Consider the following 21,960-nt stretch of genomic DNA (forward strand, 5'->3'; position numbering starts at 1 on the left):
CCCTCCTTGTCCCCGCCTTCCTCTCCCTCTGCAGAAAGGGGGCCGGCGCTTTCTCCAGCCTCCCCCTCACTCTTCCTCCTCCTCATGCCAACACCCAGCCCGACCCTCGCGGCCCCGATCCCCGGCCGTCCCCCGCCTCTCCTTCCCTCTCCGTCCAAGTGCTCGGGGGTGGGGAGAAAGCCCCCCACCTCCCCTCCGAGGCACCGCTCCCGCGCTGCGCCCCGGCCTTTCCTGCCCGGTTCCGGGGAGGCGTTTCCACCGCGCGCTCCTCCCTCTCCTCCCCCCTCCTCCTCTTCTCCCCCTCCCCTCCCTCCCCAGCCCAACCCCGGTTCTGCGGGGCTGGGAAGAGCCGAGGAAGAAGGGAGACTCGGCTCCTTCTGTGGCTCTGGATCGCCCGGAGAAGCCACCGGGCCCCGCGCACCCCTCTGCGCCCCGGCGCACCGCAGCCATGGCGGAGCCCAGCTAAGACGCCCTTCGGGGGCCACAGCGCTCCGTTAACCCCCACTCCACCCTCCCTTTGCGGATCTCGCCGCCAGGCTCGCCTTTGTTTGTGGATTCCGCCGATGGAGCCTGCGAGGAGTCGGCCCGGAGGAGCCCCCTAGGGCTCCCCCTCCAAGGCGCCCCCAAGGCGGAGTCCCTTTGGCGCAGGGCGGGCGGGCGGGCGGCGGCGCAGCCCCTCTGGACGCGGCCGCGCTGCCCAGCCGAAAGGATGAGCCCACCTCCCGTCGGGTGACACCCCGCTGCACCCCCAAAGGTAAGGGAACCCCCTCTTGCCTTTTCCTCCAGGGAGGGAGGGAGGGAGGGAGGAGAAGGCCGCCGGAGCGACATTTGCGCATGGTGAATAGATGGATGGAAGGATGGATGGAGGCTGGAGGGGAGGGGCTGGGTGAGGGTTGATGTGATGAAGCCCAGGCTGGCAACTGGAGGCTTTGCCAAAAATGATGGGGAGGTGTGTGTGTGTTTGTTGGGGGGGGTTTGTTATATCTGGGTCTGGTATTCCTTGAGATGCGCGGAATGTTAATGTCTCTTCGTTCGTCTGGTGCCAGAGGTTATGCTTGTTGGGGGAGGGGCTGGGTGGGGTGCCAGAAAATTGGGGGCGGGGGGGGCGCCCGGGTTAGTGGGTGAAGGGGCTCGCTTCGTTAGGGGCTTAGACGGGCTTGTATTTCCCCCTCCTCTGCCGCAAATGATTGGGGATGGAGAGGTATTTTTGCAGTTTTGGGGAGGGGGCTGTTAGTCCTGGCGAGGAGAACAGATGGGGGCGTTGGGCTCAAGCGGCAGCCAGCCTCTGAAGCGTCGCTGCTGCTGCTGCTTTGCTTCTGAACCCTGCTGTGTGCCAGGCAGGGACCCTGGCACTCTGGTGGGCACCGGGCTGCTGTCCTCTCTCCCCTTAGCACCAGAGCGCTTGGAACTGGAACAGGCAACCTGGGTTGTTTGCCCTTGTGCCAAAGATCGGAGATTTCTGAGTGTGTGTGTGGCCTTTTTTTTTTTGGAGGGGGCCACATTGGTGTATCTAGAGGGCGCTGAGATGCCCAAGTTGTCTCTTTGGCTCGGTTCGGTCTCTTTGGCGCGATTCAGTCGTCCTCCACCCCCAGCCCAACCCGCCGCCACTTGGGGCTGGCAAAACCGATTCTGTCTCCTAGAGCTGTGCTGCTGCTTCTGCCGCCAGACTCTGGGGGTGGCAGCTGGTTTGGAAGCGGGGAAGCTCTGCCAGGCAACAGAGGGGCCATTCTTTTCCCTTGGCACCTGCCAGCGAGGGCAGCTGGCATCCCCTTCGCCTCTTCTCATGCTGTCCAAGGTGCTGAATTTCAAAGCCACCCTCTGCTGCATTCTGATGGGGGACACACACATACACATGAACTGGAAACCATCTCACTCACTCTTGATGGATCTGAGCAATGCCAGGAAGGGGAAACAGATCCGCTCTTCTTCACCCCCCTCCCCGCCTTTTCTTTTTTGGACCTGATCCGTGGGAACACCTGCCAAAGAATTCCCAGCCTCTGTGCAGCCAGGTTTTGATGGTTAATGGTGCTCACCTGAGGGTGAATTATTAGATTAATGGTGGGTCTCTGTTACGTGGTTTTACACTCCCTTGGAGATCCACAACTCACCCCACTCTCGCCCCAATTTTGGGATCTGGATGTCCTTAGGGACCTTTCACAACTGGACTGCAGGCAGTATTATATTCCAGCGTTTCCCTCCCTCCCTTCCTCCTTCTCCCTCTCCACAAGTTGGTCTGTCTCCTGCCCTCCAGGTTGATGTATGATGGTTTTCTCTTCTCTTTTTTTTTTTTTGCGAATGAGGATGAAGGATGGATGCTGGGCTTTTGAGAGCGCATCAAATGGAGCTTCGCTCGCTTGCCTCAAACGCCTGACCGCCTCATCGCTCCTCTGTAAAGCTCCTGGACATACGGAATGCTCATTCACCCGCTGTCATTCACACTGCCAAATGCACACATACACACACACACACACACAATGCACGCGCCGAGTTGCAGGAGGAAGCAGCGCGACCCCCCTCTCCCACACCCAGCTGGGGGGGAAACAGACACCTCCAGATACTTGATGCCCGGCCAAGAACAGCCCCGCACACTTAAGTACACACACATTAAATATGCACGCTTTATGACACACCCGCGTGCATTTAGAGAGGGGCCTGGGAGCAAGTACGCCAGAGAGGCCTGGGGAGTGCCATTATTTATGTAGCGTATGCAGAAGGGAAGGGAGACCTGTGCCTACCCCCTTGGATGTCTTCAGACTACAACACCCATAACCCATGACAATAGGCCCTCCTGACTGGGGCTATAGGAGCTGGAGTCCCCATCCCTATTTTTACAGAAGCAATAAACAACCCTCCCCAAACAGGTCTCTGTCCCAAAGAGCTTACAATATGATAGAGGGCTGTTTTCAATACTTTATTGCGGTCCAAAAACCCACAAAACAATTTCAGAACAAGATACAGTTGAAACGACCAGACAGATGGAAGAAACCGAGGCAATTATTTTGTTTTATCTAGGGCATAATGATCTTTGTTTCTTATAACCGAAAAAAACTTTGGTGGCTATTAGGCATGATGGCTATGCTCTGCAGGCAGCAGTGCTTCTGAGTACCAGTTGCTGGCAACTACAGGAGGGCAGAGGACGTGGGTGGCGCTGTGGGTTAACCCACAGAGCCTAGAACTTGCCAATCAGAAGGTTGGTGGTTTGAATCCCCGCGACGGGGTGAGCTCCCGTTGCTCGGTCCCTGCTCCTGCCAACCTAGCAGTTCGAAAGCACGTCAGAGTGCAAGTAGATAAATAGGTACTGCTCTGGCGGGAAGGTAAACGGCGTTTCCGTGCGCTGCTCTGGTTCGCCAGAAGCGGCTTAGTTCTGCTGGCCACATGACCTGGAAGCTGTACGCCGGCTCCCTCAGCCAATAAAGCGAGATGAGCGCTGCAACCTCAGAGTCGGTCACGACTGGACCTAATGGTCAGGGGTCCCTTTACCTTTACCTTAGAGGAGGGCAGAGGGTTCTTGTGGTTGGGTCCAGATTCTGGGTTTCCCATTGGGGCATTTGGTTGGCTCCTGAGAGAGCAGGAGTCTTGACTCTATTGGCCATTTTTCTTGATCCAGCACCCGGGGTCTTGTTATGTTCTTGTGGAACCTCCAGGTCCAGAGGCAGTCTATCTGATTCCTAGGTTCTTAGAGGCATTTGGCCCCTGTGAGAGCAGGACGCTGGAGTAGACGGGCCACCTGCCTTTCACCTCAGGCCTTCCTTGTGTTCTTAATGCGCATTTTCACAGAGAGGGAGGATGGAGAGAGTTGGGACTGCCTAAATGATACCTGGCTAATCTCCTTGATGCATACTCAGAAGTGTCGGGTGCTAGTGGATGCTCAGACAGGTCCGCACTCCTGCAAGCGATGAGCAGGAAGGAAGCGCACTTCACACTTCCAGGCCTGATCCTTGGCAACAAATATATGCAGGGATTTTGTGCACCCGGCTGCATGTCGACTGTCACTCCCACACTTGTTTGCTGACATCTCTGCGCGCAGGCAAACTCAGCGACTGCGCGCAGGTAGGGCTTCTCTAGCAGCACAGTCCGAAACAGCCTTCCTTGGGGGCTCTGGCCGTGCCAAAGTTGGGAAATGTCGATCGCGCGGCACAGCTGAGCTTAGTCCTACTCCATGCCACCGTCTGTTTAGCCTGGAGAAGAGGGCACTGATAGGTGACATGAAAACCATCTCCAGATATCTGAAGCGCTGTCCCACGGAGGATGGAGCGGGCTTGTTTTCTCCTCTTCCTGGAGCGGAGGACCCGAACCGATGGATTCGAGGGACAGGGAAGGAGGTTCCGACTCAACATTCGGAAGAACTTTCTGATGGGGAGATCCATTTGATGATGGAAAGGACAACCTCAGAAGCGGGGTAGACTCAAGTTGCCTGGAGGATTTTAAACAGCCATCGATAAACTATGGAACTCAGCCCCATGGACCACCAACCTGGATGGCCTTACAAGACAAATTCAAGGAGGAGAGGCTGCTGTTGGCTACCAGGGATGCTTCTGGATGAAGAGAAGGCTCTCGCTTCCTGCCTGAGTGTTGGCCATAGAGGCACCTGGTTGGCCACTGTGAGAACAGAATGCCAGAGTAGATATTATTATTATTATTATTATTATTATTATTATTATTATTATTATCAATTTATTATTTATACCGCGCCCATCTGGCTGGGCTCCCCCAGCCACTCTGGGCGGCTTCCAACAGAATATTAAAATACATCAAACATTAAAAGTTTCCCTAAACAGGGCTGCCTTCAGATGGTTTCTAAAAGTCTGGTAGTTGTTCTTCTCTTTGACATCTGGTGGGAGGGCGTTCCACAGGGCGGGTGCCACCACCAAGAAGGCCCTCTGCCTGGTTCCCTGTAGCTTTGCTTCTCGCACTGAGGGAACCGCCAGAAGGCCCTCGGAACTGGACCTCAGTGTCCGGGCAGAATGATGGGGGTGGAGACGCTCCTTCAGGTATACTGGGCCTTTGAGGCCGTTTAGGGCTTTAAAGGTCAGCACCAATACTTTGAATTCTGCCACTGGTCTGATCCTGCAAGCTTCTCTTACGAAAGCGAGATCCCCATTGGATTAGGCTAGATTCCCCTCTAGAGACTGGCCAGAGTCATAGAGGATAAATGCAGGGATAGCACATAGTTAGACTTTGGAACTCGCTGCCACAGGAGCTGGTGATGGTCACCAACTTGGATGGCTTTAGATGAGGATTATTATTAATAGCTCAGTCGGTAGAGCATGTGACACTTAATCTCAGGGTGGTGGATTGGGCAAAAAGATTCCCACATTTCAGGGGGTTGGACTAGATGACCCTTGTGGTCCCTCCTATCTCTCCTATGATTCTATGAAGGCTATCAAGGGCCAATAGCCACAATGGCTCTCCTCTGCCTCCGAATGCCAATTCCTGGAAACCACAGGAAGGGAGAGTTAGAATCATAGAATCATAGAATCCTAGAGTTGGAAGAGACCACAAGGGCCATCGAGTCCAACCCCCTGCCAAGCAGGAAACACCATCAGAGCACTCCTGACATGTGGTTGTCAAGCCTCTGCTTAAAGACCTCCAAAGAAGGAGACTCCACCACACTCCTTGGCAGCAAATTCCACTGTCAAACAGCTCTTACTGTCAGGAAGTTCTTCCTAATGTTTAGGTGGAATCTTCTTTCTTGTAGTTTGGAACCATTGCTCCGTGTCCGCTTCTCTGGAGCAGCAGAAAACAACCTTTCTCCCTCCTCTATGTGACATCCTTTTATATATTTGAACATGGCTATCATATCACCCCTTAACCTCCTCTTCTCCAGGCTAAAGTTCTGCTCTGCCTGTTTTGCATAGGCATACTGGCTTCCATGGGCCTGATCCAACAGGCTTTCCTTACGCTCTCACAGAAGCCGGTGGGAGCTTCACTGTGCATGGCTGCGTCTTCTTTAGAAGACCGCATGACAGTTCCTGTGCGGCTGCAAGGCTTGTGTGAGCGAGTGTGTGTTTGATCCCCGGGTGTGAAATGTCATATTCCGTTTGTGTTATCCATTCGGCAAGCAAGCAAGAAAACCCACCTGGAAGGAGAGGGGCAGAAAAAGGAGGAGGGGGGAGGCAGTCAGGTCTTCGAAAACTGGTGCCTTACGTATTTATTCCTTTGCACGCGCGCTTCTCTCCCTCACCGTTTTATGCCCTGCGAGGCAGGTGGCGTTGAGAGGCAGGGAAGTGGCCCAGTGGACTTTGTGGCCAGGTAGGAATTTGAACCCTGGTCCAACACTCTAACTGCAGGAGGTTGGGCTGGATGACCCTCGGGGTCCCAACTCTACGATTCTACACCACACTGCCTCTCTCTTGCCTCGCTCTTTCCAATGTGGGTTAGAAAGGAGAGGTTCAGAGCAGTGATGGAGGCTTGCAGGTGTCAGAACTGGGGCTTGGGGACTGAGTTCTGCAGGTGAGGCCTCATCCTGGCCTCCTTGCCTGCGGCGTCTATTCTGCTCCCCCCCCCCCCGCCTAACTGCAGGGCGAGGAGAAGGCAGGCGGCCACAGATGGTGCTGCCGGGACTCGCCTGCCTGTTTTGGACATATGTCCTTTCTTTTCCTCCTGAGAAGGCCGCCATGTGCTGTAGCCTAGATTCTCCACCTAGATTTGGGCCGCTGGAAAAAACCAAAACACAAAACCTTGCAAACAGCTGCTTCTCTTATGCAAACAGCGCTGCAAAGTCCGCCCGGGTGCCCTGTTTTCAAGAGGGTCCAGTGGGAAGCCGGGAGGAAGGGAGGGAGGCAGCGTTGCTCAGTGGTTAGGCACTCACTGTTCCTGCGGAAGTTCCCATGTTCAAATCCTGGCAACTCCTGTTAAAAAAGGTATCAGGTAGCAGCAAAGCGATGGGGAGGAGTCCTTGGGGCATCCTGGCACCCTGCAGATGTTTCAGACTACAGTTCCCATCAGCCCCATTAGGAATTGTAGTACAAAACATCTGGAGGGTGCCTTGTTGAGGCGCTGCTGGTCAGACGACATGGGGCTAGGCGGACCAATGTTCTAGCTGGTTGGAGGCAGGTTCAGGCATTCAGCAGCCCCTAATCTTATTGTGTGCTTCCTTGGACTCCAGGGCTGGTAGACTGCCTCTGAATGTGGAAGCTCCACTGAGCAGTAGTGTGTCATGGCAGTGTCTAATCACAGAAAACCATAGAACCGCCATGCTGGCCACAGTCACATCTGTTCCAGCACCCTTTCAGAGGCATGGCTTGCAGGCAGTTACCCTCCCTGTTTTATCTGTGATCCCAGCACAGCAGGGGGTTGGATTCGATGACCCTTTGGGTCCCTTCCACCTCAGCAATTCTGTGTTTCCAGAAATGGGTACTCAAAGGTGTGCAGCCTCTGACCTGTTCATATCCCAGGCTATCCGCAAGTTTGCTGCCTGCTTTTTCCTCGCTCCATCCAATTTGCACGTAACGCCAAGCCAAACCATGGCTTAGCAGGAATGGGAAAACATGTGAGTTCCTGCAGTGCTCTCACCCTGTTCGTGCTGCTGCTGCACTAAACCATGGTTTGGCTTTGCATTACGTCTGAATCTGGGCTCACTGTTTTTCTTGCTCCGTGATACCAGAATTGGAAAGGAATCTAGTCTAGGGTTACCAGACCAAATCTGGTAACCATAATCTAGTCTAACCCCTGCAATGCAGGAATCCCAGGCAACGGATCACTGGCATGTTGTTTAGTCGTTTGGTCATGTCCGTCTCTTCGTGACCCCCTGGACCAGAGCACGCCAGGCCCTCCTGTCTTCCACTGCCTCCCGCAGTTTGGTCAAACTCAAGCTGGTAGCTTCGAGAACACTGCCCCACCACCTCGTCCTCTGTCGCCCCCTTCTCCTCGCGCCCTCCATCTTTCCCAGCATCAGGGTCTTCTCCAGGGAGTCTTCTCTTCTCATGAGGTGGCCAAAGTCTTGGAGCCTCAGCTTCAGGATCTGTCCTTCCAGTGAGCACTCAGGGCTGATTTCCTTCAGAATGGAGAGGTCTGATCTTCTTGCAGTCCATGGGACTCTCAAGAGTCTCCTCCAGCACCAGAATTCAAAAGCATCCATTCTATGGTGATCAGCCTTCTTTACTGACATATGGCCACCCAAACCCCGTTTAGAAAGCATACAGTGATGGAGACTTCTGCAGCTCCTGCCATCATCCATTCCACTGTTGAACAGTTCTTCTTGTTAGAAAGTTCTTCCTGATGTTTGATGTTTAGTCAGAATCTCCATTCTTGTCATTCGAATCCGTTGGTTCGAGTCCCACCCTCTGGAGCTTAACAAACAAGCTTGCTCCATCTTCCACGTGGCAACCCCTCAGATATTTGAAGGTATCTCTCATGTCACACTGGGAGACGAGCCATGAGCCCAGGAGGTTCAGAGGGGATGTTGCGCCAAGCCAGATCTTTGCCCTGGCACAGGAGCAGCAGCAGCAGAGCCAGGGGAGGAGGCAAACAGCGGCTCTGATCCTCACAGCTCCATGTCCGCTCGTTTGCGCGATGCCACAGCCTGGCTCTGCATGAACCGACCCGCCTTGTGACCCATCCCAGAATTTCAGTAAAATGCCCCTTTGTTGCTGAAAGGAATCATGAGGCAGGTTGCCCAGCGCGTGGCTGATGGACTGCTGTTGGCCTGACATGCCCCATAATGTTTGTGCCATGCTTGCAGAGACTGCATATTTCGTCTGCAGTGGTGGTATCTACACTTTGGAACTCCCTGCCCACTGATATTGAGCAGAGACATATGCTGTGTTTCTTTTCATGCCTGCCAACCCCCCTCCCTTTTTTTTTTTTTGCTTAGGCCAGCCCAGCCAGGTTCAATACGATACGATAATCTTTATTGTCATTGTCCCATACAGAACAACGAAATTGAAAAATCTACATAAAACATTCAAAATCCAACAAGCCTGCTATCCCAGCTATCCCAGCCTGGTTAACCCCCTAAAAACTCTGATACCCCATTTTTAAATACTCCCACAGAGACTACCTTAAAGGTAAAGGTACCCCTGCCCATACGGGCCAGTCTTGACAGACTCTGGGGTTGTGCGCCCATCTCACTTAAGAGGCCAGGGGCCAGCGCTGTCCGGAGACACTTCCGGGTCACGTGGCCAGCGTGACATCGCTGCTCTGGCGAGCCAGAGCCGCACACGGAAACGCCGTTTACCTTCCCGCTGGTAAGCGGTCCCTATTTATCTACTTGCACCCGGAGGTGCTTTCGAACTGCTAGGTTGGCAGGCGCTGGGACCGAGCAGCGGGAGCGCACCCCGCCGCAGGGATTCGAACCGCCGACCTTTCGATCGGCAAGCCCTAGGCGCTGAGGCTTTAACCCACAGCGCCACCTGCGTCCCTAGAGACTACCTTACAATGCGTTTAAAACCAAAATCGCATTTGGGTAGAAACTGTTTCTCGGGCGGCTAGTCCTAGTCTTTATAACCCTGTACCTTCTTCCAGAAGGCAGAAGCTGAAAGAGATCATTTCCGGGGTGCGCACTATCCTGCGCTATCTCTGCAGCTTTCTTATGACACCTGGAAGCGTAGATTTGATCCAAGGTGGGAAGAGTGCACCCAATTATTCTCTGACAAGCTGCGTCGAAATCCTGTTAAACAAATAAATAGTTTTATTGGAATGGCCCAAAATACCTAGATGTCAGGCTTTGAAAGCCGCTGTGCTGCTAAGGTGTTTGTCTGTTTGCATATTGTTAGATTTATAACCCACTAAGGAGCTCAAGGTGGCAAACACATTTCCCCCCCTCTCCATTTTACCTTCTCAACAACCCTGTGAGGTAGGTCAGGCTGAGAGGCATTGGCTGGCTGAAGGTCACATCCAGTGAGTTTCATGGCTGAGTGGAAGGGGGGATTGGAACTCTGCTCTCCCAGGTCCTGGTCTGACACTCTAACCACTACACCACCCTGCCTCCCTGTGGCCAAGTTCAGATTGGCTGGCTACTATCCTGGAGGGAAAGATTTAGAGGAGTGTTCATCATTCCTTCAGGCATGCCTTGGCTCTTTTGCTAGGGAAAATTCTTGGGGACTGCTTTATGATCCATGGAGAGGTTGCCAAATGGCAGAACACCTGCTTGGCATGTAGAAGGTCCCCAGTGCGTTACCAACTGCATCTCTATCTCAACAGGAACATTTAAACCTCTCATTTAAATCAGAACCAATGAAGGTGGTGAAGGTCCTGTGTGAGTGTCTGGAGCCGGTTGGAGGATAGATGGCGGCTAACGGATTGAAGTGGAATTCCAACAAGACAGAAGTATTGTTTCTGAGGGACAGGGGGCGGGCGGGTGTGGGGGACTCCCTGGTTCTGAATGAGGCAACTGTGCCCCTGAAGGACCAGGTGCGCAGCCTGGGAGTCATTTTGGACTCACAGCTGTCCATGGAGGTGCAGTTCAATTCTGTGTCCAGGGCAGCTGTTTATCATCTCCATCTGGTACGCAGGATGAGACCCTCCCTGTCTGCGGACTGTCTCACCAGTGTGGGACATGCTCTGGTTATCTCCCGCTTGGACTACTGCAGTGCGCTCTACGTGGGGCTACTTTTGAAGGTGACCTGGAAACTACAACTAATCCAGAATGCGGCAACTAGACTGGTGACTGGGAACGACTGCTGAGACCATATAACACCCGTCTTGAAAGACCTACGTTGACTCCCAGTACGTATCCGAGCACAATTCAAAGTGTTGGTGCTGACCTTGAAAGCCCTCAACGTCCTTCGCCCAGTATACCAGAAGGAACATCTCCACCCCCATCATTCAGCCTGGACACTGAGGTCCAGATCCGAGGGCCTTCTGGCGGTTCCCTCCCTGCAAGAAGCCAAGTTACAGGGAACCAGGCAGAGGGCCTTCTCGGTAGTGGCTCCCGCCCTGTGGAACGCCCTCCCACCAGATGCCAAGGAAATAAAGAACTATCTGACTTTTAGAAGACATCTGAAGGCAGCCCTGTTTAGGTGACTTGGAAACTGCAGAGTAGCTGGGACAAGATAGGTGGGATAATAAGAATAAGAATAATCGGAAGCAGCCTTAGACCAAGTGAGACCATTGGCCCATCTTCCCCAGTATTGTCTACACTGGCAGGCAGCTGCTCTCTAGGTTTTCAGGTTGGGAGTCTCAACTGGAGAAGCCTTTGGGGACTGAACCTGAGACCCACCTTCTGCTTGCAAGGCAGATTCTCTCCCTCTGAACTCTGGTCCTTCTGTCCAGTAGGAGGTGTGGGTGAGATCCCTGCCTGAAGCCCTTGAGAGCAACATAGAAGTCATAGCAGGGTCACTGGTGCGAGATGGGAACATGGTTTGTCTCGACCTTATAGGCTTTGCGTGATCACGGTAGTTGGTGCAGCCTGTTGGTTTCTGTTTCCCTCACTGAGCAGCAGCTGCAAGTCATGGGACTATGTTTTCATTCCACAGTCGAGATACTGTTGGATTCCCACGGGAAAGGGAGACGGGATGTGACGTTTACTGGTTTCCTGTTTGCCTACCTGGTATGGTTCTTTCAGATCAGGTGTGAGGATAGGAGGAAGGAGGCCTGGGGGCCGTTGGCGGGGAGAGCTGAGAGCAGTTGTAGGGTTGGCCGGTTTCCCTGCCTCCACCCGATGCTGAGATGTGTTTTTTTTGTGACTTGCAAACACACATCAGAGGCAGGTGTAGAAGGGATGGTGGCTACACAACTCTGTCGGGGTGTGTGTTGTGAAGAGGAGAGGAGAGGACCAGACTTCCTTGCCTTCGGCCAGCACCCTCCTTTAAGCACAGGGACAAAGAAGGCTGTCTCTATAGGGCCAGGGTAGCTGAAAGGCCCTATTCCCTCATATAATAAATTATTATTATTATTATTATTATTATTATTATTATTATTATTATTGCTGCTCCTTCTAACCTAGCAGTTCAAAAGCACGTCAAAGTGCAAGTAGATAAATAGGTACCACTCCGGCGGGAAGGTAAACAGCATTTCCGTGCGCTACTCTGGTTTGCCAGAAGTGGCTTAGTCATGCTGGCCACATGACCCAGAAGCTGTACACTGGCTCCCTCGGCCAGCAAAGCGAGATGAGCGCCGCAACCCCAGAGTCGGCCATGACTGGACCCAATGGTCAGGGGTCCCTTTACCTTTACCTTACATTCTGCATGGACTGGTTGCATGGCAACATGGGCAAATGGCTTTAGATACCTCTTAGGTCCATAAATTACCATATAGCATATATTCAACACAAAAAACAGCGGCAGTTTGTTGTTGCGAATTCTCCTCTTCAACATTCTCCTCTTTGTTCTTAGGAGAATAGTGGCCTATAGTGAACAATGGTTCCTCTAATTCTCGATCAGAGCCTTCAGAGGGTCACATAGAGGCTTTCGCACTCTTGAAATCCTCTGAACCATCCGATTCAGTCTCAGATTCAGAATCAGGACCTTCATCAGTGGGTGTGGCTGTTGTTTCTTATCCTCAGACTCTTCACTGTTATCAGAATAACACTGGAAAATTCCCACATTCTCCCCCCCACTTGGCATTGTACTCAACACTTCTAGTGAGCCTAATTGTCTTAGAGTCAGTCATCATTACTCTGTAAGAACCTTTCTGATACCCTAGAAAGATACCATGCAAACTACACTTGCCTAACTTAGAGCTTTGTGGTATGTGAACCCACATGTCAGAACCAAAAATTCTCATGTATTTGATGTATGGTTTCTTGCCAAGCATCTTTTCATAGGGGAGGCAACCAATCACGTTCATAGGGGGTACAACTCGGGGGATGGTCGCATCCAGGAAGGTGTTTTGGTGCAGCAATGTGGTTCTTGCCTTCCCACCTTCAGGAGATACTTTCCAGAGTCACATGGCAGCCAAGTAACTTTGCACAACTGCCATGGGTACCGTCCATCTGTCCCCCCACAATGTGCGGCACAGGACTCAGCGGGGGTCACACTTTCTGGGACCCAGGTGTCATTGGTGCAAAACGCTGGCCAGGCCATTCTCATGAGCCGAAAGCGTGCTCGAGAGCTCATCCTCAACGTGACCCGGAGAAATTGATAGCGCTACTCGAAGCGTCTTTCCGAGAGCCTCGTTCATCTTGTCATTAAGAGAAGGGCCAATAACTCATGGTCACAGAGTGCCTGGTTTGCATCCAGATTCAGCTTCCAGTTTAAAAAATCGAGGAGCAGGAAAAGACTTTCTCTGTCCGAGATCTTTCAAAGCCTCTACCAGTCAGAGCAGTGGATCAGATGGACCATGGGTAGGCCTGGGGCCTGGATCCGGCCCAATCGCCTTCTAAATCCGGCTTGCAGATGGTCTGGGAATCAGCGTGTTTTCACATGAGTAGAATGTGTCCTTTTATTTAGAATGCATCTCGGGGTTATTTGTGGGGCCTGCCTGGTGTTTTGACATGAGTAGAATGTGTGCTTTTATTTAAAATGCATCTCTGGGTTATTTTTGGGGCATAAGAAATTCATTCATTTTCTTTTTCAAAATATAGTCTGGCTCCCCACAAGGTCTGAGGGACAGTGGACCAGCCCCCTGCTGAAAAGGTTTGCTGACCCCTGAGATGGACCAACAGCTTGATTTAGGATTTGCAGTTGCTATTTTTCTGGAAAAAGAGGGGCCAGAACTCACCATGAACACCTCCCTTGTTCTCTTAGGATGGCAATGGCGCCCACTTGAGAGGTGCCGGAACTGAGTTCCGAATTAAAAAATCCCCATGATTCACGAGTTTCTGTTGTTGTTTAGTCGTGTCCGACTCTTCGTGACCCCCTGGACCAGAGCACACCAGGTACTCCTGTCTTCCACTGCCTCCCGCAGTTTGGTCAAACTCGTGCTGGTAGCTTCGAGAACACTGTCCAACCATCTCGTCCTCTGTCGTCTCCTTCTCCTTGTGCCCTCCATCTTTCCCAACATCAGGGTCTTTTCCAGGGAGTCTTCTCTTCTCATGAGGTGGCCAAAGTCTTGGAGCCTCAGCTTCAGGATCTGTCCTTCCAGGGAGCACTCAGGGCTGATTTCCTTCAGAATGGAGAGGTTGGATCTTCTTGCAGTCCATGGGACTCTCAAGAGTCTCCTCCAGCACCAGAATTCAAAAGCATCCATTCTTCAGCAATCAGCCTTCTTTATGGTCCAGCTCTCACTTCCATACATCACTACTGGGAAAACCAGAGCTTGAACTATACGGACCTTTGTCGGCAAGGTGATGTCTCTGCTTTTTAATAATAATAATAATAATAATAATAATAATAATAATAATAATAATCTCTAGGAAAATGCCAGCCCTTCACAGCACTCCCCATTTGAAAGGCTGAATTTGATGGCTTCCTGGCCTGTGACCAGGAATGGTTGTACAACAAGGAAGGGACCAATCTCAATGCTCTAGGGTAGGGTGACCCAAACCTGGGTCCCCAGCTGCTTTTGGACTACAACTCCCACCATCCCTAGCTTGCAGGTCAAGGATGGTGGACATTGTAGTCCAATAAACAGCTGGAGACCCAAGTTTGGGAAACGCTGCTCTAGGTAGTTCCAAAGATGTTTGGGGCCACCACTGAGAAGGCCCTCTTCTGCATCCCTTCCAAGCACGTGTGTGATGGTTGGGAGACCAAGAGAAGTCCTCGCTCAAAGATCTCAGAGCCTGGGGGAGGTTCGTATGAGGGAATAGGGTCTTTCAGATAGCTTGGACCTAAGGAATAAGGGGCTTTCTCCGTAATAACCAGTACTGGTGAAAATCTGGGAGGTGGGCATAGAATAAGTTGTGGCTTCTACTTAAGAAGAAGCTGCTGGATCAGTCATAATAATAATAATAATAATAATAATAATAATAATAATAATAATAATTTATACCCCGCCCATCTGGCTGAGTTTCCCCAGCCACACTGGGTTGCTCCCAATCGAGTGTTAGAAACAATACAGTATTAAATATTAAAAACCTCCCTAAACAGGGCTGCCTTCAGATGTCTTTTAAAGATCAGATAGCTGCTTATTTCCTTCACATTTGAAGGGAGGGCATTGCACAGGGCGGGTGCCACTACTGAGAAGGCCCTCTGCCTGGTTCCCTGTAACCTCACTTCTCGCAATGAGGGAACCGCCAGAAGGCCCTTGGTGCTGGACCTCAGTGTCCGGGCTGAACGATGGGGGTGGAGACACTCCTTCAGGGATACTGGGCCTTTGAGGCCATTGAGGGCTTTCAAGGTCAGCACCAACACTTTGAATTGTGCTTGGAAACGTACTGGGAGCCAGTGTAGGTCTTTCAAGACTGGTGTTATATGGTCTCAACGGCCGCTCCCAGTCACCAGTTTAGCTGCCGCATTCTGGATTAATTGTAGTTTCCGGGTCACCTTCAAAGGGAGCCCCACATAGAGGGCATTGCAGTAGTCCTAGCGGGAGATAACCAGAGCATGCACCACTCTGCCGAGACAGTCTGTGGGCAGGTAGGGTCTCATCCTGCGTACCAGATGGAGCTGGGAGACACCCACCCTGGACACAAAATGGACCTGCGCCTCCATGGACACCTGCGAGTCCAAAATGACTGCACACCTGGTCATTCAGGGGCACAGTTACCCCATTCAGGACCAGGGAGCCCCCCACAGCAACCCGCCTCCTGTCCCCCCAAAACAGTACTTCTATCTTGTCAGGATTCAACCTCAATCCATCCTCCAACTGCCTCCAGGCACTCACACAGAACCTTCACCGCCTTCACTGGTTCTGATTTAAAAGCGAGATAGAGCTGAGTGTCAGCCTATCTGGGCAGCATCCTGATCTGCCAATGGCCAGCTAGATGCCTGTTGAGAGCCCGCAAGCAGGATCCGAGCACAAGAGCCTTCTCCCTTCCTGTCTTTCCCCCAGGAACTAGCAATTCAGAAGCACAGCCATCCATACCCTTCTCCTTCTCCACGAATCTATCCAATCCTCTTGAAAACCATCCAAGTTGGCAGCTGTCGTTGCCTCCTGCGGCAGCGAGTTCCACTGTTTAACATCGCCCTGCGTGAAGAAGGGCTCTCTCTTCTGCCTGTCCTGATTTGCCATCCCGGTGAAGATCTTCAGCACGCCTTGTTTGCGTGCAGCAAGCGTTCGGCGTTCTGTGCAGGCGAAACGGACAGCTGGTCCGTTTGGCAGGGGTCCGCCTCTCCTGCCAAAATGCATTGGGTTGGAGGGGGAGAGGGCAAAGAGGCAGAGATGTGGACGGTGGATGCAAGTTCGGGGGAGCAGGTGTGAGGATAGGAGGAAGGAGGCCTGGGGGCCGTTGGCGGGGAGAGCTGAGAGCAGTTGTAGGGTTGGCCGGTTTCCCTGCCTCCACCCGATGCTGAGATGTGGTTTTTTTCTGACTTGCAAACACACATCAGAGGCAGGTGTAGAAGGGATGGTGGCTACACAACTCTGTCAGGGTGTGTGTTGTTGTGAAGAGGAGAGGAGAGGACCAGACTTCCTTGCCTTCGGCCAGCACCCTCCTTTAAGCACAGGGAAAAAGAAGGCTGTCTCTATAGGGCCAGGCTAGCTGAAAGGCCCTATTCCCTCATATAATAAATTATTATTATTATTATTATTGCTGCTCCTTCTAACCTAGCAGTTCAAAAGCACGTCAAGGTGCAAGTAGATAAATAGGTACCACTCCGGCGGGAAGGTAAACGGCGTTTCCGTGCGCTACTCTGGTTTGCCAGAAGTGGCTTAGTCATGCTGGCCACATGACCCGGAAGCTGTACACTGGCTCCCTCCTCCAGCAAAGCGAGATGAGTGCCGCAACCCCAGAGTCGGCCACTACTGGACCCAGTGGTCAGGGGTCCCTTTACCTTTACCTTATACCCCGCCCATCTGGCTGGGTTTCCCCAGCCACTCTGGGCGGCTTCCAACAAAGTATTAAAATACAATAGTCTGTTAAACATTAAAAGCTTCCCTAAACAGGGTTGCCTTCAGATGTCTTCGAAAAGTCTGGTAGTTTTTCTTCTCTTTGACATCTGCTGGGAGGGCGTTCCACAGGGCGGGCGCCACCACCGAGAAGGCCCTCTGCCTGGTTCCCTGTAACTTGGCTTCTCACAATGAGGGAACTGCCAGAAGGCCCTCGGAGCTGGACCTCAGTGTCCGGGCAGAACGATGGGGGTGGAGACGTTCCTTCATACAAACCTTCCCTGGGCTCTGAGATCTTTGGGGAAGACTCTTTTCTCGGTCCTGCCATCCTCACAGGCATGCTTGGAGAGGGCCTTTGGAGTATTATTAGAAGTATTGTAAAAATGGATAAGGGGAAGGATGATTTGTTAAGAGATGTAAAGGCAATATAAAGTTAAGAAATGCATAAGAAGTGGTTAAAACGGTGGATCATCAGAGGTGCTGATGGAAGTCAAAAAAGATTGTATAAGTGATAGGTTTTGTGGTACATTTTAGAATTTATATGTTAAAATTAATAAAATATATTATAAAAAAAGGAGAGGGCCTTCTTGGTTGTGGCTTCTCCCAAAAAACTTTGGAGCTCCCTAGAGTTTGTGGACTGTCCTTCGCTGGAGGTTTTTAAGCAGAGGCTGGAGGGCCATCTGTCATGGATGCTTCAACTGAGATTCCGGCATTGCAGGGGGTGTCCCTTCTGACTATGATTCCATGAAATCACCACTTGGCCATGAAGCTCACTGCACTGCTGCACTCACTGTTTTGGGTCTTTGTGGTGTTGTTACTGTTTACTTTTTGTACCTTTATTTGGGATCTTTTGATTCAAGTGGAGATTCTAATGTTTTGTTTGTGACTCCTTTTGCTATGCAGTTTCTGTGTGTGTTGCAAGCCGCCTCGAGCATGGTTTTAGTTATGGAAAGGCGGCATACTAATTGATTGATTGATTGGCCTCTGGAGGACAGGAAGTGGGCAGGAGTGGAGGACTCCCTGGTCCTGAATGGGGTAACTGTGCCCCTGAAGGACCAGGTGCACAGCCTGGGAGTCATTCTGGACTCACAGCTGTCCATGGAGGCGCAGGTCCATTCTGTGTCCAGGGCAGCTGTTTATCTTATTTAGTCCCTGCCCACGGACTGTCTCGCTAGAGTGGTGCATGCTCTGGTTATCTCTCGCTTGGACTACTGACATGCGCTCTACGTGGGGCTACCTTTGAAGGTGACCTGGAAACTACAACTAATCCAGAACACGGCAGTTAGACTGGTGACTGGGAGCGGCCGCCGAGACCATATAACACCAGTCCTGAAAGACCGACATTGGCTCCCAGGACGTTTACAAACACAGTTCAAAGTGTTGGTGCTGACCTTGAAAGCCCTAAACAGCCTCGGCCCAGTATATCCCTGAAGGAGCATCTCCACCTCCATCGTTCTGCCCGGACACTGAGGTCCAGTGCCGTGGGCCTTCTGGTGGTTCCCACCCTGTGAGAAGCCAAGTTACAGGGAACCAGGCAGAGGGCCTTCTTGGTGGTGGCACCCGCCCTGTGGAACGCCCTCCCACCAGATGTCAAAGAGAAAAATAGCTACCAAACTTTTAGAAGACATCTGAAGGCAGCCCTGTTTAGGGAAGCTTTTAATGTTTAATAGGTTATTGTATTTTAGTGTTTTGCTGGAAGCCGCCCAGAGTGGCTGGGGGGACCTTGCCAGATGGGCGGGGTATAAATAATAAATTATTATAATTATTAGTATCCTCCTCTGATATCATCACTGGGTCCTTCGTACACCAGTTGCGAGAGAGAGAGAGAGAGAGAGAGAGAGAGAGGCCTTTGCACAAATGAAAGCCAGGTCTGTCCTCTTTGTAGCACCGAGGTTGGTGGGTGTTTTCCTTCTTTTGCAAATCAAACAGCCCTCTGGATAAGGCAACTCTAGCATGTCAGGATCGGAACACGTTGCCTGCTGTCAAAGCTCTCTCCTTCGCACCTGCCGCAGATCTCTTGGCTCAGTCCTGGGCAGGCTTTGCGGAACAACTAATAAGCCAGAAGGATGTATTTTCTCAAAACAAAGCAAAACACCTTCTTATCTTGTTGCTGGCAAACAGTCAAGGCACGTCCCTGAATCACCGGAATGAAATACGGTGGTTCTTAGGTGATGGGTTTGTGCAGGGGGGGAAGAGAGCCTCTCCCATCCTGAAGCCCTTGTCGAGACGTCACCAATAAATATTAAAACAAGCCAGTGTGAGAGTGCGTGAAAGCTACTTGAGCGGCGCATATACCTTGCATGAGGGCTCTCCACTCTGCAGTCATTATTCCCTACTTCATGTTCCTTGTTTCAAGCAAGCTGTAATGCGGAGGCAAAGATCTTCCGCTTTCTTAACCTGGCCCCCTCCCGCCCCTTTCGCTGGTTCCAGTCGCTGCCGGAGTTAAGCTGCAGGCCAATTGCAGCAAGAGCGTACCCTCCAACATTTCTCCGATGGAAATGGAGACGTCCTCTATTGTTGTTGTTATACCCCAAACATCTGGGTGGGTTGCCCCAGCCACTGGCTTCCAGCAGATATGAGTGTTCAGACCCCTGGGCTCTCACTTGTGGGGTGCCTCAGAGTTCTGTCCTCTCCCCATGCTTTTCAACATCTACATGCAGCCGCTGGGAGAGATTATCAGGGGATTTGGGCTGGGTGTTCATCAGTATGTGGATGATACCCAGCTCTACCTCTCTTTTAAATCAGAACCAGTGAAGGCGGTGAAGGTCCTGTGTGAGTATCTGAAGGTGGCTGGAGGATGGATGGTGGGCACCACCACCAAAAAGGCCCTCTGCCTGGTTCCCTGTAAATTGGCTTCTCGCAGCGAGGGAACTAACAGAAGGCCCTCAGAGCTGGACCTCAATGTCTAGGCTGCACGATGGGGGTGGAGACACTCCTTCAGGTCTACTGGGGCCTTGAGGCCGTTTAGGGCTTTCAAGGTCAGCACCAACACTTTGAATTGTGCTTGGAAACGTACTGGGAGCCAATGTAGGTTTTCAAGACCAGTGTCATGTGGACTTGGCAGCCGCCCCCAGTCACCAGTCTAGCTGCCGCATTCTGGATTAGTTGTAGTTTCCAGGTCACCTTCAAAGGTAGCCCCACGTAGAGCGCATTGCAGTAGTCCAAGCGGGAGATAACCAGAGCATGCACCACTCTGGCAAGACAGTCTGTGGGCAGGGAGGGTCTCATCCAGCATACCAGATGGAGCTGGTAGACAGATGCCCTGGACACAGAATGGACCTGCACCTCCATGGACAGCTGTGAGTCCAAAATGACTCCCAGGATGTGCACCTGGTCCTTCAGGGGCACTGTTGCCCCATTCAGGACCAGGGAGTCCTCCACCCCCGCCTGCCCCCTGTCCCCCCAAAACAGTGCTTCTGTCTTGTCTGGATTCAACCTCAATCTGTTAGCCACCATATATACTGTGTATATATGGACTTGACTTGGATCAAGAGACTTTTCTTCTTTAAGTTCTCAAGGTTCAAGGCTGTCATCTGAACTAGCCAGATGTTTAACTGAGAATTAATCACAGTGAGTATCATTTGAAAAATAAGACTTCAGAGCTGTCTCGCCCCCAAACGGCAACCAGACATTCCGTTTTTGTCGACTGTAACCTTGGTTGCAGTCCTTGGCGCCATTTGGCACCTCGCTTATATATCTGAGTTTCTAACACTGAGTGCATAGCTCAGTGAGGATGTTGACCTAGTGTGCAGCAGCCGTGCAAAAGGCAAATCTATATTAGGAATCATTAGGAAAGGAATGGACAAATCATCAGTATCATAATGCTATTATACAAATCCCTGGTGTGACCGTGTTTGGAGTATAGTACTGTGCTCAGTTCTGGTCACCTTGTCTCACAAAGGATATTGTAGAGTTGGAAAATGGTTCAGAAAATGGCTGCTAAAATAATCAAGGGGGTGGAGTAACTCCTTGAGGGGGGAAAGGTTGCAGCATTTAGGACAGGGGTCAGCAAACTTTTTCCGCAGGGGGCCAGTCCACTATCCCTCAAACCATGTGGGGGCCGGACTATATTTTTTGGGGGGAGGGAAATGGACATATTCCTATGCCCCACAAATAACCCAGAGATGCATTTTAAATAAAAGCACACATTCTACTCACACGCTGATTCCCGGACTATCCACAGGATGGAGTGAGAAGGCGATTGGGCCGGATCCGGGCCCCGGGCCTTAGTTCGCCTACCCATGATTTAGGACTTTATTGGTTTAAGGAAAAGGCGAGGAAGAGGTGGCATGATGGAAAATTATCACATGATGAAAGCGATAGAGAAAGAGGGTAGAGAGGAAAGCATTTCTCCCTCTCTCCTAACAATGGAACTTTTGGACATCCAGTGAAGATGGATGTTGGAAGATTCAAGATGGATAAAAGGAAGTCCATCTTTACGAAGCTCAGAACCAAGGAGGCAATGAGGGCCACCAGCCTGGAGAGTTGTAAAAGACGATCAGAGACATTAATGGAGGAGGAGAGGGCTATCGATGGCTACTAGTCCTGATGGCTGGGCTCTCCCTCCACTACTCTGGCTGTGATAATAATAATAATAATAATAATAATAATAATAATAATAATAATACTTTATAATATATACCCCGCTCATTTGGCTGGGTTTCCCCAGCCACTCTGGGCTGCTCCCAACAGAATATAAAAAAACACGATAAAACATCAAAGCTTAAAAACTTCCCTGTACTGGGCTGCCTTCAGATGTCTTCTAAAAGTCTGGGAGTTGTTTATTTCCTGGGAGGGCATTCCACAGGGCGGGCACCACCACCGAGAAGGCCCTCTGCCTGGTTCCCTGCAACCTCACTTCTCACAGGGAGGGAACCGCCAGAAGGCCCTCGGAGCTGGACCTCAGTGGAAGCCACAGAGGAGGGGAGACAGCTCTTGTGCAGTGATGTAGCGTGGGGGGCCACAGGGACGGTTGCCCCGGGTGCCAAATTGTTAGGGACGCAACATATCAACACCCGGTGCTGCCTTAATACAGCTGCATGTTTCCGCTGCTGAACGCTGTTGAAAAGTCCTTCTCCATGCAAACCAGGAAGCAACCTCTCCAGACAACGGAATGGGTCTTCCTTTCGTATATTTTATCTCCTGGGTCGC

General features: G+C 51.6%; 1 protein-coding gene and 1 long non-coding RNA gene across 2 annotated transcripts in view; one reads left to right on the forward strand and one right to left on the reverse strand.

Annotated features, from left to right (window-relative positions):
- The first annotated feature begins 638 nt into the window (after positions 1 to 638).
- Positions 639 to 21,960, forward strand: part of LRFN1 (leucine rich repeat and fibronectin type III domain containing 1) — a 144,536-nt gene continuing 123,214 nt past the window's right edge. The window contains exon 1 of the mRNA XM_079985497.1: positions 639 to 754. The gene's annotated coding sequence lies outside the window, so the exon portion shown is untranslated. The remainder of the gene's footprint in view (positions 755 to 21,960) is intronic.
- Positions 8,836 to 9,584, reverse strand: LOC307221885. Its single transcript, XR_013841581.1, has 2 exons — positions 9,370 to 9,584; positions 8,836 to 8,997 (listed from the first exon to the last, which is right to left on the reverse strand). It is a non-coding gene; the product is annotated as an uncharacterized lncRNA (long non-coding RNA).

The sequence above is a fragment of the Podarcis cretensis genome (assembly GCF_951804945.1).
Source record: "Podarcis cretensis genome assembly, chromosome: 8".
In the NCBI taxonomy this organism is placed as follows: Eukaryota; Metazoa; Chordata; class Lepidosauria; order Squamata; family Lacertidae; genus Podarcis; species Podarcis cretensis.